Source organism: Drosophila kikkawai, chromosome 2L, assembly GCF_030179895.1.
Source record: "Drosophila kikkawai strain 14028-0561.14 chromosome 2L, DkikHiC1v2, whole genome shotgun sequence".
In the NCBI taxonomy this organism is placed as follows: Eukaryota; Metazoa; Arthropoda; class Insecta; order Diptera; family Drosophilidae; genus Drosophila; species Drosophila kikkawai.
Genome location: NC_091728.1, coordinates 28,614,882 through 28,631,411, shown reverse-complemented (window position 1 = coordinate 28,631,411; position 16,530 = coordinate 28,614,882).

Below are 16,530 nucleotides of genomic sequence, written 5' to 3'. Positions count from 1 at the left end.
TGCAATTTGAAGTTCGCCTCCGTAAGTTTCTTGAAGAATTTCTCCAAATCTGTTATGTGTTCCTGCAGAGATGTCGAGTATACCATAATGTCATCCATATATATAAGACAACATTTTCCTAGTAACTCTCCGAAAATATTATTTCTGAGAGGAAATCAGATTCCCTTTGGGAGCGTAGGTTCGTATCCTACCGACTGCGCCAGTTAAGAGATGAATAGTTGTAGAGATGTCCCAGTGAGTATCTGAGAGATGGTATTCCTTTGTATATATGGGTGTTCCCGTGGTTTTCCCAGAGAAATTAAAGAACGCCGGAGTGTATGGTTTGAAATCCAAAATCAAAGTGAACTTTTATTCTTAAATATTCTTATTCAAACCTAAACGTTTATACATCAACCTAGCGGGTTGGAATTGGAGCGGATGCATAATTGGGTCTCGTCTCGGGTTTCCGCAGTGGTTCGTTGTATGTGTTTAGATGGCAACTTTAGTTGCCAATACATTGTTGTTGTTTATTGCATGGGTTCTGTTAGGCCGCCGAGGGAATGTGCTGAGGCTGTCTAATTGGTGGACAGCCGAAGGGGTTTCGGCGGGGGACCACCGAGGGTGTACGTCGAGGTGGTAACTCGCGCGCGGACACGGCCATCCAAGCCGTAGAGTCGTGGCTGGCGGTTGCAGGTCTGGAGTTGGCGGCCCACAAGACGGAAGCGGTCCTAATCTCGAGTCGGAAAGCGGTGGAGACTGCTAGCGTGCTGGTTGGAGGGACGAGGATCCGGTCGCAGAGGGCGATCAAGTACCTGGGCGTCATCATCGACACCCGGCTGTCCTTCAAGGAGCACCTGGAGTACGTCCACCAAAAGGCCAGCGGTACGGCTGGAGCGCTCTCCAGGATGCTGCCGAACACTAGAGGTCCAAGGCAGTACACGAGGAAACTCCTCTCCTCTGTGGTGACCGCGCAGATCCTTTATGCGGCACCAGTTTGGGCTGAAGCTGTTTCGGTCAAAAGCTACATGCGAGGAGTGGAGGCGACCTACCGGCTATGTGCCATCCGGATCGCATGCTCGTTCCGGACAATTTCGGAGGACGCGGCACTAGTGATCGCAGGGCAAGTCCCACTGACGGAGCTCATTAAAGAGAGGAAGGAGATCTCTGAATCCCTACAGGACAGGCGATCACCGCTGTCCCACGCTGAGGTGAAGCATGCCGCTAGAAGAAGGAGCATGGAGAACTGGCAAGCTCGATGGGACTCTTCTCCGAAAGGCCGGTGGACGCACAGGCTCATCCCAGACCTAGCGCGGTGGGTAGAGAGGGCGCATGGCCAGGTGAGCTTTTACCTCAGCCAGGTGCTTAGCGGCCACGGATGCTTTCGCCAGTACCTTTGGCCACGAGGCGGAAGACTGGTGCCCGGAGTGCGGCTCTGGCATAGTGGAGGATGCGCACCACGTTCTCTTCGAGTGCCGCAGGTTCGGCCTCGAGAGACAGGAACTGGAGGAAGCAGCGGGATCCTCGATTAGCGCCGAAACTTTGGTGCCGAGGATGCTGGAAGACCCAAAAGTTTGGGAAGCGGCAGAAACATTTGCCGCTCACGCCATGAAGACCCTCAGGGCGATGGAGCGAAGGCGGAAGGAGCGGCCGGAGTAGGGGCCTCCACGCCCGCGAAGCAATGCCAGGCGGCGGTACCGCACGGCGTGAGCTTCTATTCCCATGTACCTGTTCCGTCTTGTCCTAGTTGTATTATAGTTTATTAGTTATTGTAAGATGGAATAAAATAATTGGAATACAAAAAAAAAAAACACACATACACATCGAAGAGTTGTGTGTGTGTAGTCGCCGGGCACGGATGCGCCTCGGCGATGCTCCCCCGATGTACGCGTGGTGTGGGGGTTGTGGCAGGGCCCCTCACAAAATCGGATCCGGAGCGGCCGCGCGAAGCGGCTGAGAGTGCTCACCTGCGGCGTCACCCCTGTGGTATCCATGGATGATCCAGGGAGTCCGATCTTCCAAACCGTAGATCTGGGCCAGCGGCGTGAGCGGTGAGAATATTTCCCGCGACAAGCATCATGGTTGTTTTTGCCTCCGTTCGCGAGCTTCTCTCTCGTGGTAAATGTGGCTGCCCCCGCAGCATATGCCAGTCACGTCAGCTGTTGGCGAGATCAGCTGTGATCGAGTGTTGAGAAGCCTCGAATAGTGCACAGGTCTGGCAACACCCCGCCGCCACCAGGTGGCGCTGTGATAACGGACCGGCAGGTGGCGCTATCGTGCCAGCTGTCGCGTAGACAAAAGCTACCTGCTACGACGTGCATATGCGATCTGCAAATGCAAAATGTAGCATAGCTTTCAGGGCTGCTGCTCTTGATCCTTGGCAGGAGGTAGTGGAAAACGGGTGAAACCCAAACCCAAGGCTCGCACAGAGGAAAAGTAAGGTGGTAAAAGTCAAGGAGCAGACCAATAGCCAACCCCACCGCTGTGCGGTACACCTTTTTAACCGGGCTCTGGCGACCGAGCAGGAGCGGTAAAACTCCCACCTGCTTAGTCACGGGGAAACCCCAGGCCAACGAGGGACCTCGCTAGTGCACATGCCACCCCTCCCCTCCCATCCACGTAGCGTCTGTCCCATAATGGGCGGCTACGTGATCTGCGTCTGTGCCATAGTGGCCGGCAGACGATCAAGCCGGCAGCAGGCCCCAGCTGCACCCAAAAAAAAAAATCCAGGTAGCGTCTGACCCAAAGTGGGCGGCTATCTGGTCTGCGTCTGAGCCATAGTGGCCGGCAGCTTCAACACCTGGCAGAAGGTATAAAATGCAGCCTAGCATTGGGCGACAATGCACATACTTGGAATGTCAGAGAAAAACTAAATTACTCCAGGTGGCAGCCACAATAGTGGAAATCCACCCGTGGGAATTCCCACGGTTAGGGCAAGGATTCTGGAGGCCCTACCTAACACTCCAACACACCCTGTCGTGGCGGTGGCTGACTTGGCCGCCACGCTAGGTAATGCACCAATCCAGAAGGAAGTGAAGAACAAGGGAGACGCGGCCTTCAGGAAGAGCAGCCTGTTGGCCAATTCCCCACCCCTCGTGCCACCCCCGGCGCCTGAGAGGAGTGCGGTCGGCGATCCCACCGACTCGGCCAAGAGGGTCAGAGACCCGGCCAGCCCGACGAGCGGTACAAAGGGTACGCTTCCAAAGAGAAGCAAAGCCGCCCAGGAGGAGGCCATCCCCGACGTCGAGGTTGAGCAGGAGATGACGCTCACTCGCACCGAGTGCGTCACCAAGCTGGGACAGCTGCTGGACGAACTCCACAGCCTGGTGCACGAGAAGCAGGTGCGCCACATCAACCTCGCAAAGAAGGCGATGATAGCAGAGATGCGGAAGCTCAAAACTGGCATTGAGCAGTCAGCAGCGGACCCCATTAAAACGTGTGAGCCGGAGAGCATATGCGGCAGATGCTCCCAGACTCTACCAGCTGGGAAGCCGGTAGAAAGAAAGGCACAACAGACGGCGGTAGTGCCAAAGAAAGACCGGGCAGTTCAGACCGACCCGTGGAGAAGGGTCAGCCAACAAGACGGCATAGCCGGGGCTAGTGAAGTCCCCAGGCAGAGGCGAGCCCCACCAGCCCAGGCCACAGCCCCCGCAGCGCCGAGAAACGGTGCCAGAATGGCACGGCCTGATGCCCCAGCGATGCCTTGGGCACCGGAGCGTCGGCATGGGAGCGCAGGAAGGCCACCCGAACCCGAGCCTGTGACCGCCGGGAATTCGTGGAGCACAGTGGTCAAGAAAAAACCAGCTCGCAGAGCACGCCCAGACGCGGTGGTAGTGGAAGCTCCAGGGAAGAGTTACAGCGAGATCCTGGCCCTGGTCACGAGAAGGGAGGACAGACAGTTGACAGATCTCGGAGGGGCTGTCACCAAGGTGCGCTGGACAGCTAGGGGAAATCTTCTCCTCGAAGTAGCCAGAGGGAGCACAGAGAGCGCTGAGTCCATTAGGGACAGCATCTCCAAGGTCCTGGGCTACGCCGCGGAAGTGCGAGCCCTGACGGAGGAGTCGAAGGTCTTCGTCTTCGAGATACGTAACCTCGACGCGATCACGGCGGAGAGGGAGATTCGTACCGCCCTCGCTGAGCAGTAACAGCTAAGCGACGGAGCAGTGAGGATACGAAGCCTCCGCCCCGGGTACGGGGAATCTAAAACGGCGGTCTTCAGCCTGCCATGCTCGATGGCAAAGGAAGTCAGACGGCGTGGCGAGGTCCGCATAGGTTGGACCAGGTGCAGAGTGCGGGAGCGCGAAGGCCCTTCTCGCTGCTTCAGATGCTTGGAGCTTGGGCACATCGCCATCAGGTGTAAGAGCCCGGTGGACAAGAGCGGCTGCTGCATCAAGTGCGGCGAAGCAGGCCACAAGGCCGTTGCCTGCAAAAAGGAGCTAGCGAGTTCCGGAGAGGCGAACTTTCGACCCGGCAGCAAAAGCAGTCAGGCCGGTAGTGGCGGTACCGGTATTCCAAAGACCGTATGCAGTTAATTCAGCTCAACCTGAATCACTGCAGAGCGGCGCAGGACCTGCTGACGCAGACAGTGCGCGAAGTAGCGGCGGATGTGGCCATACTCAGCGAGCCATACAGGGTGAGTGTGGGAGGAGAGTGGGTCAAGGACCGCTCTGGCAAGGCGGCTCTTTGGCTCTGCCGAGGCAGGCGACTTCGTATGTCTAACATCCTGGCTGCAGACGGATTCGTGCGGGCGGAAGTGGGCGGCTACTACATTTATAGCTGCTACTTGGCGCCTAGTCTCCCACTAGAGGTGTTTAGTAGGATCCTGGACGACCTAAGCTCTGATCTTCGAGGGAGGCCCAAAGTTATAGTCGGAGGAGACTTCAACGCCTGGGCCCAGGAATGGGGATCCGTCTTGACCAACGCCAGAGGACGCGCGGTGCTCGAAGCGTTTGCATCGACAGACGTCGTCCTCCTTAACGACGGTGAGCGGCATACGTTCGTCAGAGCAGGAGCCGCCTCCATCATCGATTAGACGTTTGTGAGCGGAGCAATATCCCAATCCGCTAGATGGGGAATCTGCGACGCATACACCGGGAGCGACCACGAGGCTATCCTATGCTTAGTGGGAGGTCCCGCGGAAGATACCCGTGCAGCACTGCGACCTAGCAAAGCCTACCGGCCAGACACGCTGTGCACGCAGGCGTTCGCAAACGCGCTGGACGGCATGGCGGCCGAAGTGACGGGTGGAGCCAACCAAATGGCGAACCACATCGCAGCAACCCTGGAGCACGCCTGCGACCAGAGTATGCGCCAGAGAGGCTCGTTTCGAGGAAACCACAGGCCAGTGTTCTGGTGGAGCGAAGCGATCGCCGACATCAGGGCCACCTGCCTTCGAGCCCGTAGGCAGCTGACTCGTGCACGCGGAACCTCACGAGTCGCTGAGCGTAGCGAGGTCTACAGGGCGGCGAGAAAGGCCCTCAAAACGGCCATAAGGGACGCCAAGAGGGACCGTTTCCTGCAACTCTGCGACGAGGCGGAGGACGATCCCTGGGGCGGAGCGTATAGGATGGAAGTAAAAGGGCTGAGAGCCGGGCAAGCCGCAGGGGGAGCCATCCTCGTATAGGCCCATCTGCCTCACCGACACCACCGGAAAGGAATTCGAGCGGATCATCTCAGCCAGACTGTCTGCTGCCATAGAGGAGGCCGGTGGTCTCTCCCCAAACCAGTTCGGGTTCAGGAAGGGGAAGTCAACGCTGGATGCCATCGAGGCGGTGACGGGAATAGCCGAATCGGCTATCGCCGGTAAGAGGTGGAAAGGCGGCTCCAAAAGCTACTGTCTAGTGGTAACGCTAGACATAAGGAACGCTTTCAACACCGCGAACTGGAACCGAACGTTGGAGTCCCTCGCCGCCCTAAATATCCCAGGGTACCTCATGAGGATAGCACGAAGCTATTTCAATGAGAGAGTGCTCACAGTGGCCTCGGATATGGGTTCCAGAGCATTTGAAGTCTCCGCCGGAGTCCCTCAGGGCTCCGTGCTGGGACCCCTGCTCTGGAATACCATGTATGACGACGTCCTGCGGCTCCCAATGCCCAGTGGCACGACCGTTGTTGGGTTCGCTGATGACGTGGCGGTGGTGGTAGTCGCGAAGGAGCGCACCGCAGCAGAAGCTCCGGCAAACGATGCGATCACATCGATCGAATCGTGGCTCGCGAGAGCGGGCCTGGAGCTAGCGGCGCAAAAGACGGAGGCAGTCCTGATATCGAGCCGGAAGATCGTGGAAACGGCCGAGATCCGGGTTGGCGGAGCCGTGATCAGATCGCAGAGGGCAATAAAATACCTCGGCGTTCTGATCGACACCCGGCTATCGTTCAAGGAGCACTTGGAGTACGCCCAGAAGAAGGCCAGCAAGACGGCAGGAAGCCTCTCACGGATACTCCTTAATACCAGAGGTCCTAAGCAGACCATCAGGAAGCTGCCGACTAGCGTCGTAACCTCCCAGATGCTGTACGTGGCACCGGTGTGGGCTAAAGCCTCCGAGACCAAGTCCTATATGCGGGGAGCGGAGTCTACATACAGACTATGCGCTGTCCGAGTGGCAGGCGCGTTCAGGACGGTCTCGGACGACGCCGCGCTAGTGATAGCGGGCTTGGTCCCTCTGAGGGAGTTGGTCCGCGAGAAGGCTGAGCTGCGCAACGCACTCCGCGGGCACCATAGGCCAGATCGCGCCGCGAAGGCCGAGGCCAAGATTGTGGCCAGAGGAAGGAACTACGATAGCTGGCAAGCCAGATGGGATGCCTCGTCCAAAGGGAGATGGACTTACAGCTTGATCCCCAACATTGAGGCATGGATGGAGAGGAAGCACGGGCAGGTGGATTTCTACCTGACCCAGGTGCTGAGCGGTCACGGCTGCTTCCGTAGCTACCTAAAGAGGTTCGGCCACGAGAACGAGGATGGCTGTGCGGAGTGCGGTTCTGGTGTACAAGAAGACGCGCGCCACGCCGTCTTCGAGTGCCGCCGGTTCGCCGAAGAAAGGGCAGAGCTAGAGGCGATAGTAGGGGGGGAGATCTGTGTGGGCACGCTGGTGCCGCTGATGCTGGAGAGTCCAAGGTCGTGGGAAGCGACGGCGGAATTCGCGGCGAAGGTGTTGAAGACACTTAGGCGTCTGGAGAGGGACAGAAATGAGCGGATGGACTAAGCGGCCTGCCACTGTGCGAAGCAATGCTTTGCGGCCGTGCCGGACAGTGAGGGCCATGGTTTCGTCCGCAAGAGAGATAACGATATAGCATCCATCTTTAAATTACTACAGTATGTTGCTATTTTAGTTGTAAATAATAAATAAAACTGAATACAAAAAAAAACCACCCCAGCATCATGTGACCGGCAGGTGGCGCTGCTGTTTGCCGTGACGAAAGCTGGCGGGTACGACACGCATATGCGATCTCCATATGAGATAGCATACTTTTTTGGGCTGCTGCCCCAAATCCTTGGCAGGAGGCAACGGATTCGGGAAAAAAAACCCCAAAATACGGACCGCACGATAAAATAGGTGGTAAAGGTCAACGAGCGGACCAACAGCCAACCCCGCCGCTCTGCGGTACACCCTTAAACGGGGCTCTGGCGACCGAGCAGGAGCGGTATAACTCCCACATGGTTAGCCACGGGGAAACTCCTGGCCAACGAGGGACCTCGCACGCGCATGTGCCGTATCTCCCTACCCCTCCCCGTAGCGTCTGTCCCAAATTGGGCGGCTACGTGATCTGCGGCTGAGCCATAGTGGCCGGCAGAAGACCAAGCCGGGCAGCAGGCACTCGCTGCATCAAAAAACGGACACTAAATCCAGGTAGCGTCTGTCCCATAATGGGCGGCTACCCGGTGTGCGTTTGAGCCATAGTGGCCGGCAGTGACAGCACCTGGCAGAAGGTATAAAATGCAGCCGAGCATGGGCAACAATGCACCAAATTGGATTGTCAGTATATAACGACACTACTCCAGGTGGCAGCCACAAAAGTTGAAATCCACCCACGGGTAGGGTGAACGTGATAGTTGGAGGCGACTTCAATGCCTGGGCCCAGGAGTGGGGATCCACATCGACCAACGCCAGAGGACGGGTGGTGCTAGAGGCGTTCGCCTCAACGGATGTTGTCCTCCTGAACCACGGAGAGCGGCACACGTTTGTCAGAGCGGGAGCTGCCTCGATCATTGACCTCACGTTTGCGAGCAGTGCAATCTCCCATTATGTCAAATGGGAGATCAGCGACGCATATACGGGGAGCGATCACGAAGCTATCCTCTGTTCGGTAGGGGAGTCCGAGAGTCCTCGCGCCGTGTTGAGACCCAACAAAGCATACCGACCGGACACGCTATGCACGCAGAAATTCACGGACGCACTGGAGGGCATGTCAGCTGATGGATCAGTTGGAGCGAACGAGTTGGCGAACCAGACCGCTGCACTTATGGAATGTGCCTGTGACAGGAGCATGCGGCTGAGAGGGGCGTTTCGGAGGAACAAGAGCCCTATGTTCTGGTGGAGCGACACGATAGCCGATCTCCGGTCCACTTGCCTTCGCGCTGGGAGACGTATGACGCGGGCTCGAGGCTCGTCCAGAGTCGCCGAGTGCAGCGAGGCATATAAAGTGGCACGGCCAAACCGGGCAAATCGCCTGGAGAGCCATCGTCGTATAGGCCAATCTGCCTTACCGACACCACGGGCAAGGTGCTCGAGAAGATAATAGCCGCAAGGCTACATGCCGCCATCGAGAGGGCCGGAGGCCTCTCGCCGAGCTAGTTCGGCTTCAGAAAAGGGAAGTCGCGTTTAAAGACCTCAACGGGAAGATCCTTTGATACAACAAAAAAATACCACGGGTACCCAGAGGATCCTGCGTGATCCTGTCGCCGATTTAAAACAAAGCGGATCCTGCGGATAAAGTTAAATAAAATAAATACAATAAATAAAAACAAATAAAATAATTAAATAAAATAATAAAATTATCGAAAATAAAATAATTGAAATAAAACGAAATCAAATAAAAGAATTGAATAAAATAATTTAAATAAAATTAAACAAATAAATTAAATAAAAAAAACAAATAAATTAAATAAAATAAACAAATAAATTAAATAAAATAATAACAAGAAAGGAAGCTAACTTCGGCACACCGAAGTTTGTATACACTTGCAGATATTATTTCATTACATTTTACCTATACTTATTATGTTTACAGTTTGACAGTTACAGTTTTACATTCCCAGCTTTACATTTTCTCTACATCTACCGATCGCTTCTATGGCAGCTATATGATATAATTGTCCGATTTTTATGAAATTTATACCAAAATTCTAAAATAATAAAATAAGCTTATATCACAAAGTATATGAAAATAAGTTGAAAAACAACGAAGTTATAATTATTTTCCTAATAATAATAATTTCCCGATCGTTCCTATGGCAGCTATAAGATATAGTCGTCCAATTCTCATGAAATTTTTATTAAAATTCTGAAATAATAAAAAATGGCCATATCTAAAAAATAGTGCAAAAATTTTGAAAAACAGCAAAGTTATAATTTTTTTTTTCTAAAAATTTTTCGAACATTTGTATGGCAGCTATATGATATAGTCGTCCGATCCGGCCCGTTTCGACATATATAGCAGTGAGAGTATATAGAAGACTATATGCAAAGTTTCATTCAGATAGCTTTAAAACTGAGGGACAAGGCAAGGGTACACCCAAACAATAAGTGTACCCGAATCATTTGTGCGTTTTTGGCACTTAGAGTGTGATCGGCACTCTTAAATAAGGTGTGTTGCCTTGCACAGACATTTTCGGACATGCTCATACGCACACTCGCAAAACGATTTCGTGCTCTTTTCTGCAGGTATACATGAGTTGACGCCGATCAGTATGCTAAAGCAAAAGGAATGAGCGAAATGGAGAGAACAACACTTGAGACAAACAAGATGTGAGAGACACGTGCGTTGTTGTTATTCTTGCATTAGCTTCATACATGCATATATATTTGTGAGAAGAAAATAAAAGCCGTGTTTTGCTGCTTCATTGCGCGTATTTAATTTTAATGTTTTTTTTAGAAAGTCTTAACAAGTGCTTATAATTATTACAAGTGAATGCGTCTTCAATGACTAGGTCTTACAATATGCTTAAAAATATGATAATGAATTTTTGTCTCCAATGACTAGTATTAAATAAAATAAAAAAAAAAAATTGAATGAAATTGAGCATGTGAATTATAAAAAGTAAATATAACTTATTCTGATTTTTTAATATGCTTGTAATAAGAGTGCAAAAATGGTAAACTGTCAATAGATGTTGGTCCCAACCTATTCCGCTTTCAGTAATGACATTGCCTGCTAATGAAAACACTCTTTCAGCCGGGGCACTACTTGCAGGTATTGAAAGAAACTTCAATGCCACCTTTGACAGAAGAGGGTACCGGTTTTCATTTACACTCCACCACTGCAGTACATCGAAATCATGACTTAAATTTACCCTTTCTCTAGAATATTGTTCTATTTCTTCTATTGGGGATTCTCTCGAGTTCTTATTAGATGGTGCAGCAACTAAGGTTGGGAAAAAAAATCTGATTTTGAAAAAGATGTTATGCTTGGTGACGGATCTGATAAAGAAGACATTTCTGTGCAGGACGTATATGGACTAGAAACATGGGTTGTATCAATTTTTAACATTTCTAAAACACACTGCTGTTTAATGTCGGCCAGGTCTGTATCCTGCATATGTGCAGCCGGGGGAAATAAAAAAAACGCCACCTTGTGCCATATGGTCAAATTTGCTGTCCATATGTCAACAACTTTTGTTGTTCAAACATGAACACGGTTATAAATAAGAACGCATCTGTTAGCGATTAAGTCCCGGCCACAGTGCACTGTCTAACACTTGTGTGCATAGCTATTTGAAACCGCCACTTGAGCCTATGTAACAAGTAACCCGAAATATGACCTCCTGTGAGCGGTCTGGGTTTGTTTAGGATATTTACGATCGGGTTGACATGTGCACCCTTAATGCTTAGAATATTTCTCACGATCGGGAACTGTCCGATGCGTGGGTCTAGAACTAAGATCTACAATGTACATTCTCATGTTAGCTATATAAGCTAGGGTTTGAATGAAATAAAATCAGTTTGAAACAAAAACTCAGCAGATAAAGACGTCCTCTAATTCGGGCGGTCTTTCATTTTGGTCCTTCGACCGCTCTGTAACTTCCCCCCTGTGGTAAGAGGTTCAGAGTTATAAATCAGCACCTTAAAATATTAAGGCTGCAAAAATAATTATCTCTTGTTTCCCCCCACCCGTGGTAAGGAACAGAGAATAATATTATAAAACAAAAAGACACAAAAGAGTCTTTTATGTTTAAATTGAAGCACCATTTTTAGGCTTGACATAGCTAAAGGTTGCTATAATACCATTAAATGATATGGTTTGGAGGCATACTGAGGCCTTTTTATGAAAAAAAATATAAAAAAACATCAGAAGTGATACCATTGAAATATATGGTGTTGGAGGCGTACTGAGGCCTTTTTATGAAAAAAAAATATAAAAAAAACATCAGTACCATTGAAATATATGGTTTGGAGGCGTACTGAGGCCTTCTTTTGAAAAAAATAAAAGAAAACATCAGTAGTGAATGTGCTAAGGAAAGAAAAGTGCATTAAATTGGAAAATAATAAATAAAATTATTTTGTGGCATTTGAAATTGCCAAAAGCAAAAGGATAAAAAAGAGTCCTTTTTGTTAAAAAAAAAAAACAAAAAATTGTTCCACCTCCATTGGTTTTATTTTTTAAGAGAATAAAAATGAAACATTTTTTATTGTCGAGTAATCGACAAAATATAAACAAATTTTGTGTGGAAGTTATCCAGCCCTTGACGGAGAAAAAGGAGAAGGAGGGACGACCGCACGGCAGCAACTACAAATAAGTCTGCAACAACCACTACAGCCGCAGCGACGACAGCAGCAGCGACGACAGCAGCAGCGAGGATTCAGGCGGCACCTCAACGCATCCCACACTGACTGCAGCAGCACTCAGAAGGTTTGTCGCAAGAAGAGGAAAATGCGCTACTATTTATTCCGATAAACGGAACAAATTTTGTAGGCGCAGCTAGAAAGTTGGCAAAGGCCATTAAAAGATAGAAATGAGTGACATTTTATTCCGCCTATTCCGCCGGCAGGACCTCACTTTGGAGGTATCTGGGAGTACTAAAAGCACTCAGCTAATAAAAAATAAAAATTATTATAATTTCGTAAGCAGGCAATTACAAGCTGATGCTTTCGATGTCCATACGCAAAATCTTAAAATTTGTAATTCGTAAAAAATCATTTTGAATTGTATTGTATTTTTTGAGAAGTTGATAACCTAAAATTCTACAGCTTGCTGGCCCTTAGCAGAATGTTCACACAGGAACATGAATTAAAAATTAAAATGAAATTGTAATTGTTTATTAAGCCATGATACAGAGGCGTTGTAAAATATTAGTTGCAAAATGAATTATATCGAGTTAAACAAAAAAAATACAGTCCACTTATTTTTAATTGCAACTAATTTAAATATACACCCACACCTTGCTGGCCCTTGGCAGAATGTTCAAACATGAACACGGTTATAAATAAGAACGCATCTGTTAGCGATTAAGTCCCGGCCACAGTGCACTGTCTAACACTTGTGTGCATAGCTATTTGAAACCGCCACTTGAGCCTATGTAACAAGTAACCCGAAATATGACCTCCTGTGAGCGGTCTGGGTTTGTTTAGGATATTTACGATCGGGTTGACATGTGCACCCTTAATGCTTAGAATATTTCTCACGATCGGGAACTGTCCGATGCGTGGGTCTAGAACTAAGATCTACAATGTACATTCTCATGTTAGCTATATAAGCTAGGGTTTGAATGAAATAAAATCAGTTTCTTACAAAAACTCAACACATGAAGACTTCTTATTTATTTTGGAGCTCTTTCATTTGTTTTTATTGTTTCTTTTAATGTTGCAATTGATGAGACGTCGGATATATTCGGCTCGCATAGCACACAAATTTTTGTAATTAAAGGCAGCACAAAACAAATTGAAGGCGAGCTGCAAGTTTGAAGTTCTTTGAAAATCCTTTCGAAGGATTCCAGCAACCCAACTAACATTTTTAATGTTGACCTATTGACATCCATCAATCTTTCGGCTCCTTTCTCGCTTAATATATTGTAGACAGCCACCCAATTATCGTCGATAGATTTCAGCATTGCGTAGTTTGAGTTCCACCTTGTTGGGCATGAACTCTTTAGAGATGTGTTTAACTTATGCAGCAAATTGGCTTTTTTGAAGTACCTAACAATTTTTTTGCATGTCGTCACTGTTTCGATTAGATCCGTTGTTTCTGAAAATGCTTGTTCCAAACAATTGTTTAAAAGATGACTGCTGCAGTTAAGCCGGATGTTGTTTTCTAATGCTTTTATCATGTTGCTGCCCCTATCTGTTACAAATATGATCTCGTCAATATTTTCAATATTAAATTTTGAGAAGACTTTTTTAATTTTAGTTAAAATGTTTTCTCCGCTGCTTCTCTCTGATTCCATTGACTTAAGGCCCAAAATTAAATCACAAAGAACATTGTTTTTAAGATAATGAATTGTGATGCCCAAGAAGTTTCGTTGTAGATATTGGTCGGACCACATATCAACGGTGGCAGCTAATCCTGCAGTATCTGCTGCAATTTGAATTTCCGATGATATCAACCCTTTTTTTTCTTCAGCGTCTTTGTGGACCTTTCGACTTAACGTTGATGGACTAGGCAGCAAGTCATCCACATCTATGTGATCCCCATAAGCGGCACCAATTTTGATAAAAAACTGCACCATGCTTTTATATCCGGGCCCGGCTACTGATGAAAACGGCTGACAATCTTGGACAATCCATTGACTGCATTTTTCAATAGCTTCTGCTTTGTCTGTTGCAGACACTTTCTTCACTTCTCTTGGTTGCCTTAATGTCATACAACATTTATGCCGAGACAGGTTTGATGTGTGGCCAGCCACAAATTTGAGAACTTTTCGACAGGTGCTGCAAAATAGCCACCCTTCCACGGCACTTTCGTCTTCTTTAAGAATAGAATGCAAAATGTTCCACATAACACTTCTTCCTTTATGTTTTTGTGTTAAAGTGTACGTTCCACAATCAATTTTACTTTTTATAGAGGTCGGCGTTTCAGTCATTTTGCTTATTCCTTCTAAGGCTTCAACTAACAACTGAAATCAAGCGACCAAAAAACAAACCAGCGATCATGCATACATTCAAGTTAAAGACACTCGAAATCATAACTGTAAAACATGAGTGTTTCGCTCACAGCGCATTATTGCGCATTGCTTTTTGTGATTTCATCCTGGTATCGCCGCTTTGTTCCAAACTTCGCCGACGTGGTCGAACCCATGACCGCGTTACTGAAGAAAGGCCAAAAGTGGGAGTGGACATCGAGGCAGGATCACGCTTTTCAGGAGCTGAAGGCGCTACTAACGAAGGCTCCGGTTTTGGCCTGTCCGGATTTCGGCCAGATGTTCGTTCTACAGACGGATGCCAGCGAGTACGGAATAGGAGCCGTATTGACGCAGACCATCGAGGGACAGGAGAGAGTTGTCGCTTATGCCAGTCGCCGGCTCAACCTGGCCGAGAGGAACTACTCCGTTACGGAGAAGGAGTGCCTCGCCATCGTCTGGGCAATCAGGAAGATGCGATGCTACCTCGAGGGGTACCGTTTCGACGTGCTGACGGATCATCACTCGCTGAAGTGGCTGAATTCGATCGATAACCATACGGGCAGGATTGCATGCTGGGCTCTCGAGTTGCAGCAGTACCAGTATGACGTCCATTACCGGAAAGGGGCCCAAAATCTTGTGGCCGACGCCCTTTCTCGCCAACCGCTGCCTACCGCGCAGCAAGCACAGGTACAAGGAGTCAACTGCCGCTGGATCAAGAAGATGCTCCAGAAGATGCGGACAGAACCCGCCAAGTTCCCCGACTACAGGAAGGAGAACGGACAACTCTATCGCCGCATTGGTCTCCGGCCAGAAGAGGAGGAGTACACGCCATGGAAGCTGTGCGTTTGGTCGGATTACCGCCAACGCGTCCTCAAGGAATGCCATGACCATCCAACCGCCGGACACTTGGGAATCCGGAAAACTAGTAATCGCGTGGCTCAGCGATACTACTTGCCGGGTTTATTCCGCAACGTCGCGCGCTATGTTCGTCACTGTACGAGTTGCCAGAAGTTCAAGGTAAGCCAGGAGAAACCTGCGGGGATGATGTTCACCCGCCAAGTCGACGAGCCATTCCAGGTTCTCTGCGCGGACTTCGTCGGACCGCTTCCACGATCGAAGCAAGGCAACACCATGCTGTTGGTGTTTCTGGATGCCTTCAGCAAGTGGGTGGAGTTGGTGCCACTACGGAAAGCCACTGGAGCACAGCTTGAACGCGCTTTTCGGGAACGGATCCTGAGCAGATTCGGAGTGCCGAGGACCTTCGTCTGCGACAACGGCACGCAGTTCACAGGTCGGTCTTTCCAGAACTTCTGCAAAACGCTGGGCATGGAGCTGCAGCACACGGCGCCGTATACGCCAAGGCAGAACCCGACGGAGAGAGCCAACAGGACGATCAAGACGATGATCGCCCAGTACCTGGATGGAGGCCCGCAGAATACATGGGACCAGTTGTTGCCGGAAATCTCCCTGGCCATCAACAGCAGTGTCTCCGACACAACAGGATTTAGCCCAGCTTTCCTGACGCAAGGGCGAGAACCGAGGCTGCCCCGGACTCTTTACGACAAGCTCACACCAGGACGAGGCACCCCAGAGGTGGCCCCAACGGACCGAAGCCAACAGCTAAGGGACATCTTCCGAGTGGTGCGAGACAACGCCGAGCGCGCTACGGCTGATCAGGGCCGACACTACAATCTGCGCCGACGGACTTGGAAGCCGCCTGTAGGATCTCTAGTGCTGGTGAGACGCCATGCACTCTCCAACGCTGCTGAAGGATTCGCCGCCAAACTGGCCGCGAGATACGAGGGACCCTTCCGAGTGGCGAAGTTCCCTTCACCAAACATCGTCCAGCTACACGTACCGGCAGCCGCCGACGTCGTTCTGCAAGTTTGGGACAGCTGAAACCCTACCGCCAGGGAGAAGCAGATGACCACGCCGAAGGCGCGAGCGATGACAGCGACTACGAGGAGGACCACGCCGAGGACACGCACAACCCAAAGCAGTCAGACACCACCGACACGAGCCCTGGGGAGAACCACCCCACTCCAAGCCGCCGCCACTAAGCCACGCCCCGATCGAAAGATGGCCATGTTCAGAGGGGCCACTTGCTGACAGGCGCGCCTGTCCAACGCTCCTACCCCCCTAGGGGGGGAAACATTGGCACTCTCTTTCGCAAAGAAACTTAGAAATCGAGCAACTCTCGGTTGGGTAGGGTCCTTCGAAAGCGCCCCCCTAACAACGCCGTCTCTTTTGCTCTTTTCTCTCCACAGACACATCGATCAGCACGC